Here is an 8,700-nt window from a genome sequence, read left to right on the forward strand (position 1 = left end):
TTCGTTAACGTGAGCGCAGCACCAAGTTGCAAGTACTCCACAGCCCGACGGTGACAATGCAAGTGCCCACTACATACAAGCACTGCAAACTTGGCGGCTCACCTTAAAAACCAGTAGGGGGCATAAGACAAGTACAAACACGACAAATTTAAATCCAAGTAGATTAAATTCTGAATGAATACAAAGTTCTCTGAGGGCTTCAAAGGAAGATGGAATGGGGAAGGAAAGGAATTAAAAAAAAGATTCATTGAGGAGGTGACTTTTGAGAGGAGTGTGCCTGGAAGGATAGAATTTTGACAGATAGATAGCAGGGCAGAGACACATGACAGTAGGGCCTTTGTTTTATTCACGACTACATGCCCGTTGCTTAGAAGAGCGCCTGCTACATTGAAAGAGGTGTTCAATAAATAACTGTTGATGAATGAATAAATTCCAGTAAGAATGAACATAAGCAGAGACACAGAGGACGAAAAAGTAGGTTGTATTCTAATACAGTACAGTTTGGAGTCTGTGGAATAGTCAGAAAGATTGAAAATGTAAATTGAGAGAGAGTAAGCAGCAGTTGCATTTAATGAGGAGTCAGAGCAACTTTTCATTTTTTCTTCTTTTCTGGATCATCCAAGTTTTCTTTAATAAGCACACAACTTATCTCACAGAATTCTACAATTCAGACAGTTTACTAATTCAGGCCTTAGTCACTCCCTCAACCACTACGAAAAGCACCACCCCAAAACAGTTCATTACACAAATTTTAGTGTAGGGCTTCTGACCATGCCCTATTCCTCTTAACTAATATTAGCAAAAAAACACTTTCTCTCAGGTTTTTCTGATGTGAAGGACGGTGACCTACCTGGATCTCCTCCCGAGAAAGCTGTGTAGAATTTTGCACAAAGTTTGGGGGTTCGTCCCATCCTCCTTCTTGGGTCTCCAGGTTGTGGTAATAATAATACCCACCTTTCACCCAGTGCTTCACCCACTTGCTATTATTGTCTCCTGGCAGAAAATAAAGAAAAGATAAAAGAAACCCAGAGCCACACTCCCCAGTTATATGTCCAATACTGCAGGATTATTCTAGTCAGGTTTAACAACCTAAAACGAAGACCATTACAAACACCTGCTCCTTGGATCGAGGCAAGTAAAGGGGCATCCTAAGTCCCTATTAAATCATGGCTTTGCAATGTCTAATTCAGCTCATTCATATCTATAAAAAGAAAATACATACAAAGTCCAATTACAGAATTAACTGTGATTGATGTTGTTCTTTACGAAGCCTATGTCTAAGATCTCTGTGTCAGAAAACCTTTCCGATAAAAGATCTGCAATCATTTGGCCTCTCCAGTTAATGAAAAAGGCCACGAAATGGGATCTTACCTTTATTCCCCTTTTTGAAGATAAACTACTTTTTTTTTGTTGTTAGTAGAATGTTTTTTATTCAGGAAAAAACCCCAAAAAACAAAAAAGTTTTCCAACCACACACAGGAGGGGTATGGGTAGGGGGAGGTGTCTGTCTATCCAGCCCCGGCCCCCAGCCCATGTGGTTTTGGCAGCAATAAGGGGTATGGGGTAATGGCCCCCAAAATAAAAATGGTGTATGTGTGTATGGGAAGGAGAGGGGTGCAAAAGCTGTGGGGAGTGGTGGGGGAGAGGAACAGATGAGGTCAGTACTGGGAACGCCGCAGGTGGGAGGCCATTTCATAACATTTCTTGTTGATCAAACCGCCGTGGACCCCTTCTTTGCCCATAAACTACTTTTAACTGCCTGTAGGCTTAGATAATCAGAGCCACTGACACCCAGTGAAAGATAAATTCAAATATTTTGATCTTTCCCACATTCTCAGAAAACTGGTCTTGTTAACATAGCTGTCCACAAGGGGGGCAAAAAGAACTTTCAAAAATAGGGATATTATCTCCTTTAAAATGAGCCTAAATACTGTACGTCCACACTAAAATATCTGTCCCTATAGCTTGCCCCTTCCTCTACATTTGTCCCCTCATACACGCAAGTGCTTAGCTTCAGGGCACACATTTATTTTCCCATAACTCACCTGCTGCCAATTTTTTCTTCCTGGCTTCGGCAAGGTCACTCAGGTAAGTGTCACCACACTCAGGGATGACTCCATATAAGCCGACATCAGGGGAACGCAGGGCATACAGCGTCTTCCCAACATCACCACTCTCTACTGCCTCGTTAATGGCAAAGACTCCTAAGGCAACTATGGCAGAAAAGAGCTGTTACCAGAATGGTTTACAAGGTGCCCAAATTCACACACCGGTTCACCTAACTCTGCCTATAGGTAAACTGCTCCCCCCAGATCCATGTTGGGTGAGCTGAATATTGAGACATGGAGTACCTTGTCACCCCCACACTCCACGAAAACGGAAATAAAATGGCAGATACATACACCTCTGTGCTTCCTGAGTGTCTTTGTTGGACTGCCACACTCCACCTTGAATTTCATCCAACCATAACACAGCTGACTCGTCCTGGGTTTCCTACATATCATTAAAAGCAAAACAATATTAAAGTCATGAAACCGGGGTACATGTGATGTATATTGATGAGGGGGGCTTTTGAGACCCAATAAGATATGGAGGAAGAGTTTTAAAAAATAAGAGACACACAGATTAGTCGAATGGAAGCAGCCAGCCACCAAAACACTGGTAAAGGTTATAAGGGAAAAGGCTCAACGCAAGTGGAGAGCACTCAGGGATGAACTCAAGTGGTTCGGGAGGTTGAGAGCAGCCAGCAGGGGCCAGAGGACCAGACAAACTGGACAGGGCCCCATGGCTTATACAGTGACAAGGGCCAGAGCATGCATATAAATATGCACTTATTCTAGAGAGACTCTTCTGCCAACAATATTTAGAGGAAGTTAATATTCTCTATGACTCCCAATGTTTTAAGACTGTCAAGTCTTACTTTAACCAGAACCTTTGAATTATCATATTCATTCATTCATTCATTCATTCATTCATTTTTTGAGACAAAGCCTTGCTCTGTTCCCTGGGCTAGAGTGCCGTGGCGTCAGACTAGCTCACAGCAACCTCAAACTCCTAGGCTCCAAGCAATCCTCCTGCCTCAGCCTCCCGAGTAGCTGGGACTACAGGCATGCGCCACAACGCCCAGCTAATTTTTTCTATATATTTTTAGTTGTTCAGTTAATTTCTTTCTATTTTTAGTAGAAACGGGGGTCTCACTCTTGCTCAGGCTGGTCTTGGACTCCTGACCTTGAGCGATCCTCCTGCCTCGGCCTCCCAGAGTGCTAGGATTACAACCACCACGCCTGGTTGAATTATCATATTTAAAGCCAGAAGTCACTACAGGTAATCTAAACTTACCACCAGCTTATATTCTAAAACGTGATATTAAAGCAGTTGCTGGGAACTTAAAAACACACTTTCACATGGACACATTATAACAGACAGTGACTGGTTTCCTCAGCATGCCCAAGAAGAGACTCGCTAGCCCATAGCATAGTTTGAGTTGACTGCTGGGGACAAAGGTGATAGGACAGAAGTAGTGGCTTACTTCCCTCTTCCTAAGTATGGTGTAAACAATTTTTTTTTAAAAAGTATAGTTTCTTGGTGATCATTTGTTCCGAAAGTCAATTTAAACAGAATTGGATTAACAGAAATATCTTCCTCTTATATTTTCCAATTTTCAAGAATCCGGCTCTCAACCTCTGATTAAGGAAAGTATAACAGATTATGGATTCACCCCAGCTCGTTGCTACTGTTACTGATAGTTGGAACAACAGGTATTCTACTGTCTACCTGAGCTCACCGTGAGAGTCAGAATTGGAAACCACTACTGATGCCCAGTTAGACTTCAGTGGTCATACTCGGGTTATGGAAGCTTCAACTGAGTGTCTTGCGATGGCTAAGATGTCTCTAAGGTCTTCATAGAAGGTATCAATTTAGCAGATTAATGTGGCAATCTTTTCTAGAAAAGGCAAGGCACCTCGGGTTTTTAAGTGGCCAGGCTGTGAGAGTCGTGTTTATGGTGATCTTGGCAGACCCAACAAAATCAGCATAGCATGCTCTTGAGGCTTGAGCTGACAGCAGTTGGGATGAATAGCTCAAAAATCCATTTAGATTGCTTGATGTGAATATAATTTGTCAAGGTGCCAATGAGGCAGAATAAAAAACTCAGCCAATAACCACAACTGTGTGGCCAGATGAGGCAGGGTCTGAGCTCCGGGGCAAAGTGGAAAGTTTCACTGCCTAACAGCCGAAGCCACAGAACCTTGGGGGAGGTTGGCTTTCCTCCTGCCTTATTATGGAAAGACACAACATTTCAGTCAGAGCGAAGCAGCCACAGTCCCTGCAATTCATAAAGAGAACTGGTGACAGGATAAGGCCAAAGGAAAGTATTTGAAATTGAAAGCCGTAATTTCTCGCAAATGCAGAGTTTTAGAAAGAAAGATCATTTACCCTAATCATGGTAGGTGCTAGCCTTGCAAATATGAGAAGCACCGTCCCAACTGTAAGAAGCTCACAATCTTGGGAAAGGAAGAGAGTAAACAGGTTAAGTAGAATGCAAGAAGAAATCACCAATAGCTACAGAGCCTCGTACCCTCCTACCACCAGTCACTTTCTATTACTGGAAATAGAAAATAACCACACACAATGCCCTAGAGTCCTAAGAATAACTTTGGAAACACGAAGCAATAGTTCCAGTGTGAGACAGTGCAGTGAGTCAACTACAGGCTTGTAAACTGAGAAGCCGTGAGCGAGAGGGCCGAAGGTCCGGTCTCCACGAGAAGCAGCATAAAAACCCTTGCGTCATAAAAACAGAAGCATTTCCACAGAATCAGGCCATTTTGGGTTCACTCAGGCTAATGATACACCAGATATCTCAGAGTGGAATCTGTTGTAAGCAAAGCTGGGAGGCTTAAGCAACCTTCCTTCCTTCCACTGAGAGAAGGGCAGAGCTCATGAAGAATTCTGACCATTCAGAGTTCTGCCTTCCCTGCTCCATGCAGACTAAAGTAAAAGGATTAAAGTAAAACCTTTCATACGTACTCCTCTAAAAAACAAGCAATAGAGCTATAGCATGAAAGGCAAGAAAAGGAGAATGGACCAGTGTGGCAGGGAAACATGACATAGAAATACTCCTCACCAGAAGGAAGGACAGCGAGACACCACATTCCCTCATCCCACTGGAAGGAAAGAACAGGTTCTTTCTGCTCCAATCAGATCAAATAAGGTGACAAAACCCAAAACCCTCCAAGTAAAGTTTATTAACTCAAATCGCTGAGCAGAGCATTAAAACCTTGGGCTAGATGTTATGGAGAATATCAAGATAAAACAGATTTACTGTGAAAATGCTGTATAAAATATATTAAAGTACAGCCCCCTAACAACTCTTCACACTCAGAAACATATTGACTGCATTTCAGAAAAGGTAAAGAGATAGGGACCAGAAATAAGAATTTAAAAAAGGAGTGAGGCCAGGCGCAGTGGCTCACGCCTGTAATCCCAGTACTCTGGGAGGCTGAGGTGGGAGGATCACTTTAGGTCGGAAGTTCAAGACCAGCCTGAGCAAGAGCAAGACCTCGTCTCTACAAAAAATAGAAAAATCAGACAGGTGTAGTGATGTGAACCTGCAGTCCCAGGTACTTGGGAGGCCGAGGCAGGAGGATCGCTTGAGCCCAGGAGTTTGAGGTTGCTGTGAGCTAGGCTGACACCACTGCACTTTAGCTTGAGCAAGAGGGCAAGACTCTGTCCCCCCCCCAAAAAAAAAATCTTTTCCTTGCTAAATTGGAACTCAGCAATAATTATTTTTAAAAACACTCCCAAGATGGCTCATAGGAACTTAGAGTCTAAACTGATGCCTTAAAAAAAGATAGCTCCACCTAATATGTGGTTCACCCAGTTGGGCCTAGCAATGTTAAACAAATTTTCCTTTAACTTCTCCCCTTCTCTGCCTTTGATGAACTCTAAAAAGTTATTCCATAGCAAAAGGAAATAGTTCAAACTCTAGTCACATCCTGTAAAAGTTTAACTCTCTTGACCCAAACATAAGGAGCAGACAGCCTTATAGCATGAGTCAGTGAGCGCTATGTAAGTTATATCCTCAATTTACTTTCCTTCTTAGACATGGAACCAACCTAGCTTATTCTCCCAAATCCCACTCCTCTGACAGTAAGGTTTAAGACTCCTTTTAGACTTTCCTGGCAGCAAAAACAAACACTACCACCACCAGCCTATACAGAATCGTGGCAGCCAGGCCCCACCATTAGAGATTCTGAATCAGAATTTGAATTAAAGCGTAGGAATCTGTATTTTTTTTTTTTTTTTTTTTTGAGGCAGAGTCTCACTCTGTTGCCCGGGCTAGAGTGCCGTGGCGTCATCCTAGCTCACAGCAACCTCAAACTCCTGGGCTCAAGCAATCCTCCTGCCTCAGCCTCCCGAGTAGCTGGGACTACAGGCATGCGCCACCACGCCCAGCTAATTTTTTCTATATATTTTTAGTTGTCAGATAATTTCTTTCTATTTTTTAGTAGAGACGGGGTCTTGCTCTTGCTCAGGCTGGTCTCGAACTCCTGACCTTGAGCGATCCACCCGCCTCGGCCTCCTAGAGTGCTAGGATTACAGGCGTGAGCCACTGCGCCTGGCCTCAACAGCTCTTAAAGAGTCACCTAATTCAACATTTTAATACAAGAAAAGACGAGGCTTAGGGATCTCTCTCCACAATTACACAGCAAACAAGCAGATGGAAGATCCAAGCCCAGGGCTCCCTGCTGCAAGGCAAGGCTCCTTCCCACTAAATCAGTTGCATATTCTCACAGGAAATACAAATTAAAAGTAGAAATGTTCATTCCTCAGGTATCTTAGGCAGCTGTGCCACTTTTGTAAGGACTCTGTTGCATAACAAAATTTGGCTGGACTCTGTCCCTGGTTCTGGGAGGGAGCATCTAAAACCCTTAGACTGTCCTGAGCGATGGGCATGTCTTGTTAGTCATGGTTGGGCCCCTCCGACTACACCTGAATTTAGGCTACACAATGACTCCTGGTAGACCTCTGGATAGTTCTTGGATGGAGGCTGCCCATGCTGGAAAGATCAACCACGTGATTGTAAGACTGAGTCATGTGACATCAGCTTGGTCTCCTGATCTCCAGGGAGGGGAGGCCAACTGGAAATTTGAGTTTAATCACAAGGCCTGTAATTCAATCAATCATGCATATGTAGCGATGCCCACATAAAAACTCTGGACACCCAAAGCTCAGGTGAGCTTCCCTGGTTGGTGATACACTCCAATGTACCAGGAGGGTGACATATCCTGAGAATATAGAAGCCTTGTATTGGGGACCCTCCCAGACATTACCCTATGGGTCTCTTCTTTCAGCTGGTCCTAATTTATATCCTTTTATAATAAAACTACAATCGTAAGTCTAGCAGTTTCCTCAGTTCTGTGAGTCTTTCTAGCAAATGACTGAACCTGAAGGGATAGAGGGAACCCCCAGATTTGTAGCCAGTCATTTAGAAGTGCAGTGGCCTGGGAACCCTGCAGCTTGCACTTGGTGTCTGAAATGAGTGGAGAACTGTGCTCCCCGATGTGTGCAAATGACGTAATTCCAGGTAGTGTCAGAACTACCTATTATAACAGGGTTGGGGCTCAGAAAACAGTATCCCCAAATGAAGGCCTCAGAAGCAAAAGTTTTTCTCTGACCTTCTCCTGCCCTCCTGTCTCTCAGTCCCATTCTCCCCTGAGGCTAGCCACAGAAACTAGAATCCCTCTTCCCCAAGGCAGGCCACAGAAACCAGAACCTAGTCCTTTTCCTTCCAGTCAAAAAAAAAAAAGAAAAAGAAAAAGAAATCAGAACCCCCTTTCCCAAAAGCCAGCCATAAAACCACGAATTATCCTGTATAAAAACTGGCCATAAAGAAATTATCTGACCTACCTTGTTTGACTGCAGGTCATAAGACCCCCATTCCAGAGAGGGTCCTGCCCCACACCAGAAGGAAGGAATGCAGCTCAGAGAGGCCAAGAAGAATCTGGACAGACAGGCCTTGCTGGGTTTCCCAGTCTATTAACACTAGATCATACCCTTTTTGTGAAATCATATTCCTACACGGCTGTCCATACTTTGTTGAACCTAAGCACAAAAATGGAAAACTTCCCCCATATCTTGGGAGTATTCATTCTGAAGGCTCCCATGTATATACATTAAATAAATTTGTATGCCTCTTCTCCTGTCAATCAATCTGCCTCCTGTCAGTGATTTTTCAGCAAAGGGGGCCTTGGTCCCCACAACCACATGTAAAATTAACAGATCATGTTCAATTTACCTCCTGAAAAATTTAGTTCTTATTAGATACATACCTAATGATAGCAATTGCCTAGTGTTTCGAAAACAATATCCAACCTTAGACTTTTTAGTTAGAAAGATATTTTTCAATCTCTCATCCAAAAATCCTGCTAGGAGTAGTATTTAGAACCAGTTCCTAGACTCACACCATCTTCAATGGTGACATTATTTGGGTGGGACAGGAAGATTACTCACTTTCATGTTCCTCTTGTACCACCAGGTTCACATGGTCCACACAAGCTTGGATGTCATTCCATGTAATAAATTCATTATTCTCTGCATGTGCCTGAGCTTTCAGTTTCATCAACTCATCAAGATATCTGTCCCAGGACCCCAACAAAAAAGACAATGAAGTGCAGCATTAAAACAAACAAAAACTCCAGG

The 8,700-nt window shown here is 43.3% G+C and overlaps 1 protein-coding gene across 1 annotated transcript in view; it reads right to left on the reverse strand.

The window, feature by feature from the left end:
• Positions 1-8,700, reverse strand: part of IQGAP1 (IQ motif containing GTPase activating protein 1) — a 134,290-nt gene that overhangs the window by 32,777 nt on the left and 92,813 nt on the right. The window lies entirely within an intron of this gene.

The sequence above is a fragment of the Propithecus coquereli genome, unplaced genomic scaffold (genome assembly GCF_000956105.1).
Source record: "Propithecus coquereli isolate 6110/MARCELLA unplaced genomic scaffold, Pcoq_1.0 Scaffold20, whole genome shotgun sequence".
Classification (NCBI taxonomy): domain Eukaryota; kingdom Metazoa; phylum Chordata; class Mammalia; order Primates; family Indriidae; genus Propithecus; species Propithecus coquereli.